The sequence below is a fragment of the Oncorhynchus kisutch genome, unplaced genomic scaffold (genome assembly GCF_002021735.2).
Source record: "Oncorhynchus kisutch isolate 150728-3 unplaced genomic scaffold, Okis_V2 scaffold3655, whole genome shotgun sequence".
NCBI classification, from domain to species: domain Eukaryota; kingdom Metazoa; phylum Chordata; class Actinopteri; order Salmoniformes; family Salmonidae; genus Oncorhynchus; species Oncorhynchus kisutch.
Genome location: NW_022265600.1, coordinates 566,209 through 586,103, shown reverse-complemented (window position 1 = coordinate 586,103; position 19,895 = coordinate 566,209). Strand labels below are relative to the sequence as shown.

The window sequence follows — 19,895 nt, the reverse complement described above, 5'->3', positions numbered from 1 at the left end:
CTCAGCCACCAGGCTCCACTAGGGCCCTCTCAGCCACCTGGCTCCACTAGGGCCCTCTCAGCCAACCGGCTCCACTAGGACCCTCTCAGTCAGCCGGCTCCACTAGGGCCCTCTCAGCCACCTGGCTCCACTTGGGCCCTCTCAGCCACCTGGCTCCACTTGGGCCCTCTCAGTCAGCCGGCTCCACTAGGGCCCTCTCAGTCAGCCGGCTCCACTAGGGCCCTCTCAGCCACCTGGCTCCACTTGGGCCCTCTCAGCCAGCCGGCTCCACTTGGGCCCTCTCAGCCAGCCGGCTCCACTTGGGCCCTCTCAGCCATCCGGCTCCACTAGGGCCCTCACAGCCAGCCGGCTCCACTAGGGCCCTCTCAGCCAGCCGGCTCCACTAGGGCCCTCTCAGCCAGCCGGCTCCACTAGGGCCCTCTCAGCCAGCCGGCTCCACTAGGGCCCTCTCAGCCATCCGGCTCCACTAGGGCCCTCTCAGCCAGCCGGCTCCACTAGGGCCCTCTCAGCCAGCCGGCTCCACTAAGGCCCTCTCAGCCAGCCTGCTCCACTGGGGCCCTCTGAACCAGCCTGCTCCACAACGGCCCTCAGTCAGCCGGCTCCATTTGGGGCCTCTCAGCCAACCGGCTCCACTAGGGCCCTCTCAGTCAGCCGGCTCCACTAGGTTCCTCTCAGTCAGCTGGCTCCACTAGGGCCCTCTCAGCCACCTGCCTCCACTATGGCCCTCTCAGCCACCTGCCTCCACTATGGCCCTCTCAGCCAACCGGCTCCACTATGGCCCTCTCAGCCAACCGGCTCCACTAGGGCCCTCTCAGCCACCTGCCTCCACTATGGCCCTCTCAGCCACCTGCCTCCACTATGGCCCTCTCAGCCACCTGCCTCCACTAGGGCCCTCTCAGCCACCTGGCTCCACTAGGGCCCTCTCAGCCACCTGGCTCCACTAGGGCCCTCTCAGCCAACCGGCTCCACTAGGACCCTCTCAGTCAGCCGGCTCCACTAGGTTCCTCTCAGTCAGCCGGCTCCACTAGGGCCCTCTCAGCCACCTGGCTCCACTAGGGCCCTCTCAGCCACCTGGCTCCACTAGGGCCCTCTCAACCACCAGGCTCCACTAGGGCCCTCTCAGCCACCTGGCTCCACTAGGTTCCTCTCAGCCACCTGGCTCCACTAGGGCCCTCTCAGCCACCTGGCTCCACTAAGCTCCTCTCAGCCAGCTGGTGTGTAGGAGAGTGTGAGCTGTGTGTACAACTAGTAGAAGTACACATGTCGAGGGAAATTAACTAAAGTGATAAATCTCGTCCTAGGTTTTATTTACTGTGGTGTTTGTTCTCCAGTGGTTCCCCTGTTCTCATCACAACAGGTCACACATTCTGCTGACATGATTACACACTGTGGTATTTCACCTGACAGATACAGGAGCTTGTCAATATTATATTTGTTTTCAAATTATTTTGGGTGCCTTGTAATCTGAGAGAATATGTCTCCTATATCGTTGTACATTTGGCAGGAGGTTAGGAAGTGCAGCTCAGTTTCCACATCATTTTGTGAGTAGTGGGCACATAGCCTGTCTTCTCTCTGCCTATGGTGACCTCTCTCAATAGCAAGGCCTTGCTCACATTGTCTCTACATTGTCAATTTGTTTCTCTGTTTTCTATCAGTCACAGTGGTCAGATAGTCTGCCACCGTGTCCTGTCTGTTTTGGGCCAAACAGCATTTAAGTTCACTTTGACATTTTATAGTTGTGTAGTTGTCACGGCTGATTTCCTCCTCTTCGTCTGAAGAGGAGGAAGGATCGGACCAAGATGCGGCGTGGTACGTGTTCATGATGATTTTAATAAGACAAACACTGAACACTAATGAAATACAAAACAATAAACGAGGACGTACAAATACCAAACCGAAACAGTACCGTGTGGTGAAACAGACACAGAAACAATCACCCACAAAGTACCCACAGAATATGGCTGGCTAAATATGGTTCCCAATCAGAGACAACGATAGACAGCTGCCTCTAATTGAGAACCAATCCAGGCAACCATAGACATACAATATACCTAGAAAGGAAACAGCCCCATTAACATTCAAAACCCCTAGACAAGCCCAAAAACACATACATCACCCATGTCACACCCCGACCTAACGAACATAACAAGGAAAGCATAGAATACTATGGTCAGACAGTAGTTCTAGATACTGTGTGGTTTATTATATTTCCTAGTCAGTAAATATTTAATAATTGTGTAGTTCTAGATACTGTGTGGGTTTATTATATTTCTAGTCAGTAAATATTTAATAATTGTGTAGTTCTAGATACTGTGTGGTTTATTATATTTCCTAGTCAGTAAATATTTAATAATTGTGTAGTTCTAGATACTGTGTGGGTTTATTATATTTCTAGTCAGTAAATATTTAATAATTGTGTAGTTCTAGATACTGTGTGGGTTTATTATATTGTCACCCATAGCATTGGTGTCCTGTATGACAGAGTCATAGACATGTAAGATACATGAAAGAGGAGGATGGCGTTGATGTTTCTCTACAGGGGGAGTCAACATGTGTTTTCTACCTGTCTACCTGTCTAGTACCCCCACCTGTCTAGTACAGAACTCAACCCTCTACCTGACCCCACCTGTCTAGTACCCCCACCTGTCTAGTACCCCACCTGTCTAGTACAGAACTCAACCCTCTACCTGACCCCCACCTGTCTAGTACATAACTCAACCCTCTACCTGACCCCACCTGTCTAGTACCCCCACCTGTCTAGTACCCCCACCTGTCTAGTACAGAACTCAACCTTCGCTCTGACCCCCACCAGTCTAGTTCATAACTCAACTCTCTCTCTGACCCCTACCAGTCTAGTACCCCCACCTGTCGAGTACAGAACTCAACCTTCGCTCTGACCCCCATCAGTCTAGTACAGAACTCAACCCTCTACCTGACCCCCACCTGTCTAGTACAGAACTCAACTCTCTCCCTGACCCCCACCTGTCTAGTACAGAACTCAACTCTCTCCCTGACCCCCACTAGTCTAGTGTATTACTCATCTCTCTCCCTGACCCCCACTAGTCTAGTATATAACTAAACTCTCTACCTGACCCCCACCTGTCTAGTACAGAACTCATCTCTCTCCCTGACCCCCACCAGTCTAGTACATAACTCAACTCTCTCCCCGACCCCCACCAGTCTAGTACCTAACTCAACTCTCTCCCTGACCCCCACCAGTCTAGTACATAACTCAACTCTCTCCCTGACCCCCACCAGTTTAGTACAGAACTCATCTCTCTCCCTGACCCCCACCAGTCTAGTACATAACTCAACTCTCTCCCTGACCCCGACCAGTCTAGTACATAACTCAACTCTCTCCCTGACCCCCACCAGTCTAGTACATAACTCAACTCTCTCCCTGACCCCCACCAGTCTAGTACATAACTCAACTCTCTCCCTGACCCCCACCAGTCTAGTACATAACTCAACTCTCTCCCTGACCCCCACCAGTCTAGTACATAACTCAATTCTCTCCGGTCCCCACCTGTCTAGTACATAACTCAACTCTCTCCCTGACCCCCACCAGTCTAGTACATAACTCAACTCTCTCCCTGACCCCCACCAGTCTAGTACATAACTCAACTCTCTCCCTGACCCCCACCAGTCTAGTACATAACTCAACTCTCTCCCCGACCCCCACCAGTCTAGTACATAACTCAACTCTCTCCCTGACCCCCACCAGTCTAGTACATAACTCAACTCTCTCCCTGACCCCCACCAGTTTAGTACAGAACTCATCTCTCTCCCTGACCCCCACCAGTCTAGTACATAACTCAACTCTCTCCCTGACCCCGACCAGTCTAGTACATAACTCAACTCTCTCCCTGACCCCCACCAGTCTAGTACATAACTCAACTCTCTCCCTGACCCCACCAGTCTAGTACATAACTCAACTCTCTCCCTGACCCCCACCAGTCTAGTACATAACTCAACTCTCTCCCTGACCCCCACCAGTCTAGTACATAACTCAATTCTCTCCGGTCCCCACCTGTCTAGTACATAACTCAACTCTCTCCCTGACCCCCACCAGTCTAGTACATAACTCAACTCTCTCCCTGACCCCCACCAGTCTAGTACATAACTCAACTCTCTCCAGTCCCCCACCAGTCTAGTACATAACTCAACTCTCTCCCTGACCCCCACCAGTCTGGTACAAAACTCAACTCTCTCCCTGACCCCCACCAGTCTAGTACATAACTCAACTCTCTCCCTGACCCCCACCAGTCTAGTACATAACTCAACTCTCTCCCTGACCCCCACCAGTCTAGTACATAACTCAACTCTCTCCCTGACCCCCACCAGTCTAGTACATAACTCAACTCTCTCCCTGACCCCCACCAGTCTAGTACATAACTCAACTCTCTCCCTGACCCCCACCAGTCTGGTACAAAACTCAACTCTCTCCCTGACCCCCACCAGTCTAGTACATAACTCAACTCTCTCCCTGACCCCCACCAGTCTAGTACATAACTCAACTCTCTCCAACACACTTTTATTCCTACCTTTTGTTTGTTTTCATCCCAAGGGAAAGGTTTGGAAACACCTACACATACATTAACACAGAAACAGCACAATTCATCTCATATGACCTAGTAGAACTGTAGAGCTGTTTAACATCCACACAATATACACTACATTACATCCTCCATATAATTCATCTCATATGACCTAGTAGTCCTGTAGAGCTCTTTAACATCCACACAATATAGCTGGGTCTCCCTGTTCTGTCCCTATGTGTCCACTGCCCTGCAGAGCCCCAACCCAACACATCCCACTCAGCTTTAGGGTCTTAGTGAAACATTCATTATTGGTTTCAGGTGTGTTAGGTCAAGGCCAGAGTGACAACACACAGGACAGCAGACCCCCAGGGCAGGACTGAGCAACCCAGCAGCTATTGAAAACAGGAAGTGGGCATCTTTTCAATACAGACTCCTTTAGTTGTACTGTTTTCAATATACGACATCCAGACCTTATTCAAGTTGTCCAGTAAACCCTTATAAGAGGTGAACTGAAGCAGTAGAAAGTTAGAGGTGATATTATAGCACACTATATGTGTAACTTTGCTGCTCTGCCAGCAGTTTCCTGTGGAGTTTTTCTAACGTCAGTGTTTCCTGTTGTTATGTGGGTTTAACTGATCTCATCTGCTTAAAAGTTTGTCACGTCATAGATGTGACCTGAGTCAAACTCAACAGGCCTGATGCTATATGTCAGGAAGAGAGAGAGAACGAGATAGAGAAAGGAGGGGGTAGTGGAGAGAGAGAGAGGAGGGGAGGGGACAGAGGAGAGAGTAGTGGAGAGAGAGAGGAGGGGAGGGCAGAGGAGAGAGTAGTGGAGAGAGAGACAAGGGGAGGGGACAGAGGAGAGAGTAGTGGGGAGAGAGAGGAGGGCAGGGGACAGAGGAGAGAGTAGTGGAGAGAGAGAGGAGGGGGGGGACATAGGAGAGAGTAGTGGAGAGAGAGAGGAGGGGAGGAGACAGAGGAGAGAGTAGTGGAGAGAGAGAGGAGGGGAGGGGACAGAGGAGAGAGTAGTGGAGAGAGAGAGGAGGGGAGGGGACAGGGGAGAGAGAGAGGAGGGGACATAGGAGAGAGTAGTGGAGAGAGAGGAGGGGAGGGGACATAGGAGAGAGTAGTGGAGAGAGAGAGGAGGGGAGGGCAGAGGAGAGAGTAGTGGAGAGGAGGGGAGGGGACAGAGGAGAGAGTAGTGGAGAGAGAGAGGAGGGGAGGGGACAGGCCAAGTAGGCGTGATGAGGGTGCTGCAGTGACCCCCAAAAAATACAAGAATTCAAACATTTAAATTGAATCTTTTACTCTTTGGAAAACCATTTCCCCCCTAGTAGTCCAGTACTCTATCAGCGGTTTGATAAACCCTTCTGTAGGGAGCCCAAAATAACATTATTTCTATGGGCCTGCATCCTAATCCCTACCTGTAGTCTACCTACCTCTGGTATAATGCATTTCCACCTCTCACTCCATCAGTGTTGCTTGTCCATCTTCCTGAATTAAAAGATGAACAGATCAATATTGCTGGCATAATGTCATTAAATATTGCTAAGTTATTTATCTATAGTGTGGATGTAGGGCAGTTTTTAGTATGTAATGAGCACCCAGATGCTGCGTATTCAACACAATAATATCAGACAGACCAGCTGGCCCGTGCTGCCTCCGTGTTGACTACTATGTTGCAATGTGAATATTATCAGAGTTGTCTTGTTGATACTAAATGTTTCAGTTTCTCCGAGCCGCCTCGTTCATTTATACAATGTTTCAATATTATCAGAGCCACCTTGTTGATGCAATGCTTCAGTGTTCACAGAATGTTTCCTTTCCCTGGAGAATAATGCAGACAGGCAAATACAACATGATCTGGGTGCAGACATCATTAGGAACATCTCTGAATGCAGAGCAACAATGTAGGTGGGAAGAACATGAGACAATGACACTGTCATAGTCCACTATACGAACCGCTCCACAAGGGTGACTTCATATACATTATAGCAGGGGATCAACAACGTTTTTCATGAGTGACACTTTACAATTGATCCTACAATTTCTAAAGATCTGCGTGTATAACACCCCACCCAGCAGACTGTTGACCAATCACATTCACGTTGTCATGCTGCGTCACGCGGTTGCTAAACCAATCACCACGTCCCTTCTCAAAGTCAGTGTACTTTATGTCGAGAAACTGCCTGTTTTCATCAAAAGTCCGTTCTGTCACGATTCCAAAGCTATACGATACTACAGACAGCAAGTTCATTATCTCACATCTCGGTAAGATTAGTAATGTTGTACTTCTTGTTGACTAAATTCATGTTAATGTTGGTTTTTGAGCTAGTGCCCAGTAGACTCCATTCACTCCGTGAAGGAGAGCGATCCCTGTCCCAGAGTCGCCCAGAATGCACTGCGTGGGCCAATGACGTAGCATCATCAACGTTTCCCATCTCCTCAAAAGTATATCTGCCGTTGTGATTTCAACTCCACTCTGGGAGACACATCGATCTGCAGGTTGAACATGGTGAGATTGGAGACTCCTAAATTGATAGTGCAGTTTGTTTAGGTGATTTAACAGCTAGTTAGCTACTTCACATGCTGATATTGTCTTTGGTATTATTGTGTGTAGATACATTTAGTCAGCCAGCCAGCCCGCCCACACAGAGAGCATTGCATTGTGGATGTTGTAGTCGACTTGAGCTGCAACAGATTTCCACAACGATTTTCCATCTTGTTAGAAACCTTATTATTAGGGAAGCACCGATAGTACATTTTTGGCCGATACCGATATCCAATATTTTCCTTGCCAAAAAGAAACCATACCGATAACCGATATAAAACATTTTGCGACCTTTTAAGCATTCTAGTACAGTTAAATAATTAATGTCTGGGGACATTTCTGTTAGTTTTTGCTCTTCTCCAAATACTACTTTCGAGTTTATAGTAAATTAGCTTCAACTGGTGGAGGGATTCTACACATCCCATTTAGCCATACCCTAGGTTTAGCTGTATTTCTACACACCCCATTTAGCCATACCCTAGGTTTATCTGTATTTCTACACACCCCATTTAGCCATACCCTAGGTTCATCTGTATTTCTACACACCCCATTTAGCCATACCCTAGGTGTATCTGTATTTATACAGCTAGGCAACTATACTGATGCAGGTACCTTTTACACAGCTAGGCAACTATACTGATGCAGGTACCTTTTACACAGCTAGGCAACTATACAGATGCAGGTACCTTTTACACAGCTAGGCAACTATACTGATGCAGGTACCTTTTACACAGCTAGGCAACTATACTGATGCAGGTACCTTTTACACAGCTAGGCAACTATACTGATGCAGGTACCTTTTACACAGCTAGGCAACTATACAGATGCAGGTACCTTTTACACAGCTAGGCAACTATACTGATGCAGGTACCTTTTACACAGCTAGGCAACTATACTGATGCAGGTACCTTTTACACAGCTAGGCAATTATACTGATGCAGGTACCTTTTGCAGGTGGTCATATGCGGTTGGACACATGGAGGAGATGCTAGATAAATAAGTAATGCTAGTTACTAGTTAAATGTGGCTAGTTAGCTAGCTAGCTAACCTAGCCAATGAGGTGTGTGTGAAAGATGTTAGTTACTACCCCTGATAACTTTCCCAAATAATAATGTTTAAAAGAGTGTGAGTGTGTATGCAAGATAAATAGTAATGGAAATGGTAGATACTACGTTATACATTTTTCACTGAGACATCATGGCGTGTCCATCAATTTAAATCCCAACTTGTAATGAAAGTATAAATATGAAAAAAATCCACAATGTATTGGACAGAACTATGAGGTCTAAAGGTCTGGCTTTCCAAGACATTCTGTTCATCTGCAAGCAGACCTGATGATTGTAGATGGAGGGAGAGCCTGTTATTTAAAATGGAAGAATATAACTTACTGTAGCCTATATAATGTAACAATGACAATAATCCCTTCATATATACTGTAGTTGAAGGTTATTTTAGTGTCATAAAAAGTGTTCATTAAAACAAATCAGGATGTTTGGTGGATGGATTCAGTATAGATGTTCTGCTGTGTATCGAGGTGTTTATATGAAAGTGGTAGATTTATAATTCTTTACCAGAGAACGTTGTGGATTACTTTTCTTTGGGTGACCTCAGTCTTTGACAATTCAGCTACTTTGTTAACAGTCCTACTGTAATGGTCTGGGTGTAGCTGGTGCAGAGGAGTCAGGACAGTAGAGATGAGTAACACATGTAACTTTACTCAAATATTCCAATAACGTGTTGTAAATACAGAGTCCACAGTAACAGACCAAACATACATAAAACAATCCCGCACAAAAACCATGGGGAAAACAGAGGGTTCAATAATGAACATGTCATTTGGAATTGGAACCAGGCGTGTAAAACAAAGACAAAACAAATGGAAAATGAAAAGTGGATCGGCGATGGCTAGAAGGCCGGTGGCGAAGGCTAGAAGGCCGGTGGCGAAGGCTAGAATGCTGGGGGCGATGGCTAGAAGGCCGGTGACGTCGCTGCCCGAACAAGGAGTGGGACCGGCTTCTGTGGAAGTTCTAACAGTACCCCCCCCTTGACGCGCAGGGCGATCCGGATGGAGATGGTGGAACTCCCACAGCAACGAAGGGTCCAAAACGTCCTCCACCGACACCCAGCATCTCTCCTCCGGACCGTACCCCTCCCACTCCACGAGGTACTGAAGGCCTTTCGCCCGACGCCTTGAGTCCAGTATGGCTCGAAAAGCATACACCGGGGCCCCTTCGATGTCCAGAGGGGGTGGAGGAACCACCTGCACCTCAGACTCCTGGAGTGGACCAGCCACCACCAGCCTGAGGAGAGACACATGGAACGAGGGGTAAATACGGTAATCGGGGGGAGATGTAACCTGTAGCAAACCTCATTCAGTCTCCTCAGGACTTTGAATGGCCCCACAATCCGCGGGCCCAGCTTCCGGCAGGGCAGGCGGAGGGGCAGGTTTCGGGTCGAGTGCCAGACCGGTGAAAACCCGATGGCGGAGGTGAAAACCTGAGGTAAGGCTGACCGAGACCCCCAGACGTTCCATGAACGCCCTCCAGACCCTTGACGTGAACTGGGGACCTCGATCAGACACTATAACCCCTGGCACCCCATAGTGCCGGAAGATGTGTGTAAACAGGGCCTCCTCAGTCTGTAGGGCCGTAGGGAGACTGGGAAAAGGAAGGAGACGGCAGGACTTAGAGAACTGATCCACAACGACCAGGACCGTGAGGGAGGAAGATCCTCGAGGAAGTCCACCGACAGGTGAGACCACGGTCATTGTGGAATGGCTAAGGACTGTGGGCTCTGTACGTAACGCCCCCTCGATGTCCGCGTCCAGCTCCCACACTACCGGTGCCACCAGGCAAGAGGCCGGAAGTTCGGGAGTGTGATCTATGGACCGCTCCTCTGATCTATGATCAGTGATCTATGGACCGCTCCGTCTCCTCGCTGCCCCGATGTACTCCAGATTGTGGTGGTCAGTCCAGATGAGAAAAGGGTGTTTAGCCCCCTCAAGCCAATGTCTCCACACCTCCAGAGCCTTGACAACAGCCAACAGCTCCCGGTCCTCCACATCATAGTTTCGCTCCGTCGGGCTGAGCTTCTTCGAAAAGAAAGTACAGGGGCGGAGCTTTAGTGGCGTACCCGAGCGCTGAGGGAGCACGGCTCCTATCCCAGATCCGGATGAGCCAGCAGGGGAGCCGAGGTAAACAGAGCCCTCAGGTGACCAAAAGCCCTGTCCACCTCAGCCGTCCACTGTAGTCACACCGGTCCCCCCCTTCAGCAGTGAGGTAATGGGAGTCGCTACCTGACCAAAGCCCTGGATAAACCTCCGGTAGTAGTTGGCTACCTGACCAAAGCCCTGGATAAACCTCCGGTAGTAGTTGGCAAACCATAGAAACCGCTGCACCTCCTTTACCGCGGTGGGAGTCGGCAAACTACACACAGCTGAAATGCAGTCACTCTCCATCTCCACCCCTGAAGTGGAAATGCGGTACCCTAGGAAGGAGACGGACTGTTGGAAGAACAGACATTTCTCAGCCTTGACGTACAGGTCATGCTCCAACAGTCGACCAAGGGACACACACCAGGGACACACACTTGGCGCGTGTAGTGGAGTATATCAGAATGTGGTCGATATATACACCACTACACCCTGCCCGTGCAGGTCCCGGAAAATCTCCTATACAAAGGCCTGGAAGACATCAACCCGTACGGCATGACAAGGTACTCATAGTGCCCTGAGGTGGTACTAAATGACGTCTTCCACTCGTCCCCCTCCCGGATACGCACCAGGTTGTAAGCGCTCCTGAGATCCAATTTTGTGAAGAAGCCCTGTGCATTGACTCTATCGCACTGGATATGAGAGGCAGGAGGTAGCAGCAGGCAATATCAGTGTGAACACATCTGATTGGACTAGATCCATGTTGCGGTGAGACACGTCTGATTGGACTAGATCCATTTTGAGGTGAGACACGTCTGATTGGACTAGATCCATGTTGAGGTGAGACACATCTGATTGGACTAGATCCATGTTGAGGTGAGACACATCTGATTGGACTAGATCCATGTTGAGGTGAGACACGTCTGATTGGACTAGATCCATGTTGATGTGAGACACGTCTGATTGGACTAGATCCATGTTGAGGTGAGACACATCTGATTGGACTAGATCCATGTTGAGGTGAGACACGTCTGATTGGACTAGATTCATGTTGAGGTGAGACACGTCTGATTGGACTAGATCCATGTTGAGGTGAGACCATTCCATGTCTTTATTGGTTTGTATGAGAAGGCAGTTTGGGAGAAGGTGGTGGACCGTTTGAGGATTCTACAGTTCCCCTGGTGGTGGTTCTTGGAACACTGATATTTAAGTCTGAGGTTGATGAAAACCAAATGTGGTGCTGCTGTGTTGTGTGTTATCTTGAATACCAGGCAGATGTTGGAGTACAGAATGAAATGCAGAGGAGAAGGGGAGGAGAGGAGAAGAGAGGGGGAGAAGAGGAGAGGAGAAGAGAAGGGGAAAAGAGGAGAAGAGAGGGGGAGAAGAGATTTGAGGGGGGAGAAAAGGATAGTGGTGAGAAGAGGAGAAGGGGAGAAGAGTAGACGAGAGGGGCAGAAGAGGAGAGAGGGGAGAAGAGGAGAGGGTGAGAAGAGAGACTGGGAGAAGATGAAAGGGAGAGGAGATGAAGAGTAGAGGGGGGAGCATTGGGGAGAAGAGGAGAAGAAAGGGTGAGGAGAGGTGAGGGGGGAAGAGAGGAGAAGAGAGGGGGGAGAAGAGAAGAGGAGGGGGGAGGAGAAGTGAGTGGGGAGAAGTGGAGAGGGGAGGAGAGGGGATAAGAGGGGGAGAACAGAAGAGGAGAGGAGGAGAAGAGTAAAGGGGGAGGGGAGGGGAAGAAGAGGAGATGTGGAGAGGGGGAGAAGAGGAGAGGGGATAAGAGTAAAGGGGGAGGGGAAGAAGAGAAGAGAGGGGATGAGAGGGGATAAGAGAGGAGAGGAGAGGAGAGTGGGGAGAAGAGAGGAGAGGAGAGGAGAGGGGGAGAAGAGGAGAGGAGACGAGACAAGAGGGGGAGAAGAGAAGAGGGGAGGGGGGAGAATTGGGGAGAAGAGAGGGGGAGGAGAGGAGAAGAGAGAGGCAGAAGAGGAGAAGAGAGACTGGGAGGAGAGGAGAAGAAAGGGAGAGAAGGGGAGTAGAGAGGTGGAGAAAAGGAGAAGAGAGGGGGGGATGGAAGAGGAGAGGGGGAGAAGGGGGAGACGGGGGAGAAGAGAGACTGGGAAAAAGAGAGGAGAGGGGGAGGAGAAGAGAGGGGAGAAGTGGAGAGGGGAGATGAGAGGGGAGAATAGGAGAGGGGAGACGAGTAAAGGGGGAGAGGAGAAGAGGAGACGAGGAGAGGTGGGGAGAAGAGGAGAGGGGGAAGGGGAGGGGAAGAAGAGGAGAGGGGGAGACTAGTAGAGGGGGAGACGAGGAGAAGGAAGGGGGAAGAGAGGAGAGGGGGAGGAGAGTGGGGATAAGAAAGACTGGGAGGAGAGGAGAGGAGAGGAGAGGAGAGGAGAGGAGAGGAGAGGAGAGGAGAGGAGAGGAGAGGAGAGGAGAGGAGAGGAGAGGAGAGGAGAGGAGAGGAGAGTGGGGAGAAGAGGAGACGAGAGAGGGGGGAGAAGAGAAGAGGGGAGGGGGAGAATTGGGGAGAAGAGGAGAATAGAGGGGGAGGAGAGAAGAGGTGGGAAGAGATGAGAATAGAGGAGAGGGGGAGGAGAAGAGGGGAGTGGGGAGAACTGGAGAAGAGAGTGGGGGAAGAGGAGAAGAGAGGGGCAGAAGAGGAGAAGAGAGACTGGGAGAAGAGGAGAATAGAGGGGGAGAAGAGAGACTGGGAAAAAGAGAGGAGAGGGGGAGGAGAAGAGAGGGGAGAGGAGAGGGGAGAATAGGAGATGGGAGAAGAGTAAAGGGGAGAGGAGAAGAGGAGGGGAGAAGAGGAGAGGGGGAAGGGGAGGGGAAGAAGAGGAGAGGGGGAGACTAGTAGAGGGGGAGAAGAGGAGAAGGAAGGGGAAGAGAGGAGAGGGGGAGGAGAGGAGAGGAGGAGAAGAGGAGGGGGGAGGAGAGGAGAGGGGGGGAGAGGGGGAGAAGAGGAGGAGAAGAGGAGGGGGGAGGAGAGGAGAGGGGGGGGAGAAGAGGAGAGGGGGAGAAGAGGAGGAGAAGAGGAGAGGAGAGGAGAGGAGAGGAGAGGAGAGGAGAGGAGAGGAAAGGGGGAGAAGAGGAGAGGGGGAGAAGAGAAGAGGAGAGTTGAGGGGGGAGAGGAGGAGAAGAGGAGAGTGGGAGAAGAGAAGAGGAGAGGAGAGGAGAGGTGGAGAAGAGAAGAGGAGAGGAGAGGGGGAGAAGAGGAGAGGGGTGAGGAGAGGAGAGGGGGGAGGAGAGGAGAGGAGAGCGGGGAGGAGAGGAGAGGAGAGGAGAGGAGAGGAGAGAGAGGAGAGGAGAGGAGAGGAGAGGAGAGGAGAGGAGAGGACGAGGAGAGGAGAGGAGAGGAGAGGAGAGTGGTAGAAGAGAAGAGGAGAGGAGGAGAGGGGGAGAAGAGGAGAGGGAGAGAGAAGAGGAGAGGGGGGAGGAGAGGAGAGGAGAGGGGGAGAAGAGGAAAGGGGGAGGAGAGGAGAGGAGAGGGGAGAAGAGAAGAGAAGTGGAGAGGAGAGGAGAAGAGGGAAGTGGAGAGGAGAGGAGAGGAGGAGAAGAGGAGAGGGGGACAAGAGAAGAGGAGAGGAGAGGGGGGGGGAGGAGAGGGGAGCAGAGAAGAGGAGAGGAGGAGAGGAGAGGGGGGAGAAGAGGAGAGGAGAGGGGGAGAAGAGGAGAGGAGGAGAAGAGGAGAGGGGGAGGAAGAGGAGAGGGAAAGGAGGGAGGACGGAGGAGAGGAGAGGGAGAGAAGAGGAGAGGGGGGAGGAGAGGAGAGTAGAGGGGGAGAAAGAGGAGAGAAAGGAGAGAGGGGAGAAGAGAAGGGGAAAGGGGGGAGGAGAGGAGAGGAGAGGGGGAGAAGAGAAGAGGAGAGGGGGAGAAGAGAAGAGAAGTGGAGAGGGCGAGAAGAGGAGAGGGGGAGAAGAGGGAGAGAAGAGAGAGGGAGAGGAGAGGAGAGAGGAGAGGAGGAGAGGAGAGGAGAGGAGAGGAGAGGAGAGGAGAGGAGAGGAGAGGAGAGGAGAGGAGAGGAGAGGAGAGGAGAGGAGAGGAGAGGAGAGGAGAGGGAGAGAAGTGGAGAGGAGAGGAGAGGAGAGGAGGAGAAGAGGAGAGGGGGACAAGAGAAGAGGAGAGGAGAGGGGGGGAGGAGATGGGGGAGGAGAGAAGATGGGGAGGAGAGGAGAGGGAGAGAAGAGGAGAGGGGGGAGGAGAGGAGATGGGGAGAAGAGAAGAGGAGAGGAGAGGAGAGGAGAGGAGAGGAGAGGAGAGGAGAGGAGAGGAGAGGAGAGGAGAGGAGAGGAGAGGAGAGGAGAGGAGAGGAGAGGAGAGGAGAGGAGAGGAGAGGAGAGGAGAGGGGGAGGAGAGGAGAGGATAGGGGGAGAAGAGAAGAGGAGGGAGAGGGGGGAGAGAGGAGAGGAGGGGAGAGAAGAGGAGGAGAGGAGGGGAGAAGAGAAGAGGAGAGGAGAGGGGGAGGAGATGAGAGGAGAGGAGAGAAGAGAAGAAGAGATGAGAGGGGAAGAAGAGGAGAAGAGGGGGGAGAAGGGATGGGAAAGTCACAGAGCTCATAATTAAGGCCATTCTACTGCCAATGTTTGTCTATGGAGATTGCATGGCTGAGTGTTTGATTTGTACATCTGTCAGGAAGGGGTGTGGCTGAATAGAGTCCACTAATTTGAAGGGGTGTCCACATACTTTTGTATATATAGTGTATGTACACATGGGTGTTGTTGCACCATACCAACGATAAGCCTGTCTTCCCCATCACATCATGAAAGGTCATGTTGATGTTCATTTAACCTCTGTCTCTCTCTTCCTCTGACTCCTCCCTTTCTCCTTGTTTCTCTCTGTCTCTCTGTCTCTGTCTCTCTCTTTCTCCTCAGATCTCCAGGCTCAAAGCGTCAGTCCACCAGGTAGGTAGAGTATAAATCTACAGTGATTATAGCAGTTCAATATTAGTCAACTTTATTATCCCACATGGAGAAATTCATGTGTCCATACAAACCATTCTAAACCCCAATAACAAGTAGTGTTTTATGGAACTACTAATACTTGTCAACCACAAAGCATCACTGCTGTTAGAATAACAGAATCACTGTCATCATCTGTCCTCACCACTGTGTTTTCCTCTCTGCTGTTTACAGCTGAACTCTCAGTCAGACTGGTGGGTGGATCACTTCCTGTTCTGGGACAGTGGAAGTCTTCTATGAGGGAGAGTGGACAGGTCTATGTCCTGGGTGGTGGGACATGATGAGCGAGATTAAGGTTGTGTGTAGAGAGATGGACTGTGGGAATCCTGTATCTGAATCTAGAGGACCTCTGGTTGAAGATGGAAGAAGAGGAGTAACGATGTGAGATGTAGTGGAGATGAGTCTTCTATTAGACAGTGTGACATCATAGAAGAACCTGGTTTCTGTGATGGTGGATATTATCATCATGTGACCTGTTCAGGTAAGAGACTGGTCATATTGAGAGATTTATTTATACATTATACAATATTACCATGTATCATGTTTTATGTGTTTTTATTTCATTTAAATAGAGGGAGAGATGTCAGATGTATTTAAACATTATATTTGTGTTTGTCATATTGGTTTATGGGAGATGTTCATGGGCAGATCATTGTAGTTCAGATGGTACTGAAGTGAAGCTGCCTGATGGATGTCCAGCTGTTTATTTTCTATAAAGTGAAGTGAACTTATTCCTGTCTCCTGCCTGCATTATTCCCAACCTGATCCTGAGTGACTAAGAACCCATTTCTACCTCTTACAGTATCAAACATAGCAAACTACTATCTTTTATCCAACATATTTGTGTTTAGTCCTTGACAGTGTCATCAACAAAACTGATTGAATGTTCAACCAACTCTTTTTCTCCAGAGTCTGTGCGGCTTGTGGATGGAGCTGGTCTCTGCTCTGGGAGAGTGGAGGTGAAGTCCAATCAGTCCTGGGCCTCAGTGTGTGAAGCTGACTTTGACCGGCAGGATGCAGAGGTAGTCTGTAGGGATGTTGGCTGTGGGGCTCCTGCAGCTCTACAGGGGGGGCTCTATGGAGAAGGAGAGGGTCAGACCTGGGATAAAGAGTTCCAGTGTAAAGGCAAAGAGTCCCTTCTCCTGGACTGTGACACCTCAGACAGAGAAAACAACACCTGCCTACCTGGTAATGCTGTTGGACTCACCTGCTCAGGTAAGAAACAGTTTGTCACTCAATCAACATTGTTTCTCTACTGGAGTGAAGAATATGAGAGACAATATAGGTGTGTTTTAGTGAGAAAATAGTAAGATTACTGTCTCTCTCTTTTCTTTTCTCAGAGCCTGATGATGTGAGGCTGGTGGGAGGAGGCAGTCGCTGTGCTGGTGGAGTGGAGTGGTACGACCAGGGAGAGTGGAGGACTGTGGGAGCTTTCTCTGACGTGATGTCTATAGCTGCAGTAGTGTGTAGACAGCTGGGTTGTGGCTCGACTGTTTCAGTACTTCCTGGAAACACCACTAGAGGGTTTGGAGTTTCCTGTTCTGGGTCTGAGCCTTCACTGAGGGAGTGTAGAAGAACGAATGAACTCCGTCCTGGACTCACAGTGATCTGCTCAGGTAATTACAAGATACACTATATGGCCAATAGTATGTGGACATTAGCTGGTTCGGCTAGTTCAGCCACACCTGACAGGTGTATCAAATTGAGCACATGGCCATGCAATCTCCATAGACAAACATCAGCAGTAAAATGTCCTTACTGAAGATGTCAGTGAATTTCAATGTGGAACATCTCGGAGCAACAACGGCTCAGCCGTGAAGTGGTAGACAACACGAGCTCACAGAAAGGACCGCCGAGTGCTGAACCACGTAGAGCGTAAAAATAATCCTCTGTTGTAAAACTCACTGCTGAGTTCCACATACTTTAGTCCATGTATTATATCTCCTTCCTGGACTCACAGTGATCTGCTCAGGAAATATCAACATATTATAATTATATTCAACTGATTTCCTTCATTCATACAACTTCCTCTGCACCTCTCATGATGACTGTTTAACTTGTCAGTCTGCTTTACTAAATAGATCACTCAGTCAAGTAGGAATCAAATACAACTTAAATATCCCAGAATGCTTTGTATTTGAGTGTTACCTCAGTGAACGTCTCTACTCACTACCACTATCACAAAGAGAGAATGAGGGAGGAGGAGAGGAAGAGGGAGATATGGGAAAGATCAAATATATTTTTATCACTGAGTTCTCACCAGTGATGTCATCATAACCAGTAACCTGTTTCTACTCTTGGCCCATCCTGACCCTGACATACAGTATCAGACCTTGTAGATCAGATGGTACTGAAGTGAAGCTGCCTGATGGATGTCCAGCTGTTTATTTTCTATAAAGTGAAGTGAACTTATTCCTGTCACCTGCCTGCATTATTCCCAACCCGATCCTGAGTGACTAAGAACCCATTTCTACCTCTTACAGTATCAAACATAGCAAACTACAATCTTTTATCCAACATATTTGTGTTGAGTCCTTGACAGTGTCATCAACAAAACTGATTGAATGTTCAACCAACTATTTTTCTCCAGAGTCTGTGCGGCTTGTGGATGGAGCTGGTCTCTGCTCTGGGAGAGTGGAGGTGAAGTCCAATCAGTCCTGGGCCTCAGTGTGTGAAGCTGACTTTGACCAGCAGGATGCAGAGGTAGTCTGTAGGGATGTTGGCTGTGGGGCTCCTGCAGCTCTACAGGGGGGGCTCTATGGAGAAGGTGAGGGTCAGACCTGGGATAAAGAGTTCCAGTGTAAAGGCAAAGAGTCCCTTCTCCTGGACTGTGACATCTCAGACAGAGAGAACAACACCTGCCTACCTGGTAATGCTGTTGGACTCACCTGCTCAGGTAAGAAACAGTTTGTCACTCAATCAACATTGTTTCTCACCTGGAGTGAAGAATATGAGAGAGAATATAGGTGTGTTTTAGTGAGAAAATAGTAAGATTACTGTCTCTCTCTTTTCTTTTCTCAGAGCCTGATGATGTGAGGCTGGTGGGAGGAGGCAGTCGCTGTGCTGGTGGAGTGGAGTGGTACGACCAGGGAGAGTGGAGGACTGTGGGAACTGCTGACTGGAACCAGGGGGATGTAGCTGCAGTAGTGTGTAGACAGCTGGGTTGTGGCTCCACTGTTTCAGTACCACCTGGAAACACCACTAGAGGGAATGGAGCTTCATGTTATGGGCCTGAGTCTTCACTGAGGGAGTGTAGAAGAACGTATGATCTCCTTCCTGGACTCACAGTGATCTGCTCAGGTAATAACAACATATTATAATTACATTCAACTGATTTCCTTCATTCATACAACTTCCTCTGCACCTCTCATGATGACTGTTTAACTTGTCAGTCTGCTTTACTAAATAGATCACTCAGTCAAGTAGGAATAAAATACAACTTAAATATCCCAGAATGCTTTTGTATTTGAGTGTTATCTCAGTGAACGTCTCTACTCACTACCACTGTCACATGTCATGTTATTGTCACATCTAAATGAGGAAAGTAGTTGAGGAGCTACGTTTTCTTTTTCTCTCCTCTTGTTCCAGATGTCCTGCTTCAGCCTGATATCAACATATGTTGTCTCAGTGACTGTAGGCCCACTACTCATGTTGCCCTGTGAGGGAGGGTGGCTGGCACTGTTACATGCTGATGTTATTGTCATATCTATAGGAAACTAGTTGAAGAGGTTTGTCTTGTTCACTTTTATTGTTACAGATCTCCTGGTCCAGTCTGATATCTACCTGACTGACCCAATGGGAGGGGTCTTCAGGGGCCACCAGGGGCCTGAGATGTTCAGGGGCTACAACTTCACCATCACCTGCTCCACTCAGCCACAGTACCCAGGAGGCTCCTTCCTCCTCAAGTTCACTGGCTCCAACAGAACCCAGACCCAGCCAGCTGTCAATCACTCTGCTGCCTTCCTCTTCCCTGCTGCAGATGACTCCCACCAAGGGAACTACAGATGTGTTTATGACAATTATGTTTTCTCTCATAACTTCTCCTCTGAGAGTGAGCTCCTCTCCCTCACCATCACAGGTAACTGAACAATAACCAGACTTATAACTTTGTCATTGACAGATTTCCCAGAGATCTATGTGATGATGATCAGTCCCCTCATCAAAGGTGTTTCTGTTTGCAGCCTCTCCTCTGCCAGCCTTCATCATCAGACACGTTGTAGTGCTGCTGATCCTACTGACAACAATCACCACCTCCTACCTGTACTACAAGGTAAAGACATTTACTCAGACGTTACAAGTAATTTAAACTAGAGGGAGAGGGAGAGGGAAGGAGAGAATGGAGACACTAGAGAGTAAATGTCTGACTGTTGGTGCTGTGTCTCCCTAGCCCACCAGGAGGCAGAAGAGAGTGAACAGGGTGAGCAGCATGGATCTTTATGTCAATGCCATGGAGATGGTCTCTCTGAGCTCCAGAGCTGAAGCTGGACCGGGAGAGGAGAGAGCAGCCCAGGGGACGGAGTAGGAGTAGAATGAAGCTGACCCTACATGCTGATCTTAGGTCAGTTTTGTGTTTTAAATTGATAGTCAGCAGTGGACTGGTGTTTAAAATGTGGTGACAAACCTGAAGTGGTTTTAATTGTAATAACAAGTTCAGAATTATTTTATCTTTCTAGAACCTTGGAAGAAATCTAAAAGGA

The 19,895-nt window shown here is 49.4% G+C and overlaps 2 long non-coding RNA genes across 3 annotated transcripts; both read left to right on the top strand.

Annotated features, from left to right (window-relative positions):
* Nucleotides 1-5,916: 5,916 nt before the first annotated feature.
* Nucleotides 5,917-15,410, top strand: LOC116371789 (uncharacterized). Of its 2 annotated transcripts, none has more exons than XR_004209026.1 (3): nt 5,917-6,812; nt 15,112-15,141; nt 15,373-15,410. It is a non-coding gene; the product is annotated as an uncharacterized LOC116371789 (long non-coding RNA). The 2 variants fall into 2 exon arrangements; XR_004209027.1 differs by lacking the exon at nt 5,917-6,812 and adding an exon at nt 6,879-7,056 and having other exon boundaries at nt 15,373-15,400.
* A 3,813-nt stretch (nt 15,411-19,223) lies between these two features.
* On the top strand, nt 19,224-19,635 carry LOC116371783 (uncharacterized). The gene is made up of 3 exons (XR_004209020.1): nt 19,224-19,276; nt 19,380-19,468; nt 19,586-19,635. It is a non-coding gene; the product is annotated as an uncharacterized LOC116371783 (long non-coding RNA).
* The last annotated feature ends 260 nt before the right edge of the window (nt 19,636-19,895 follow it).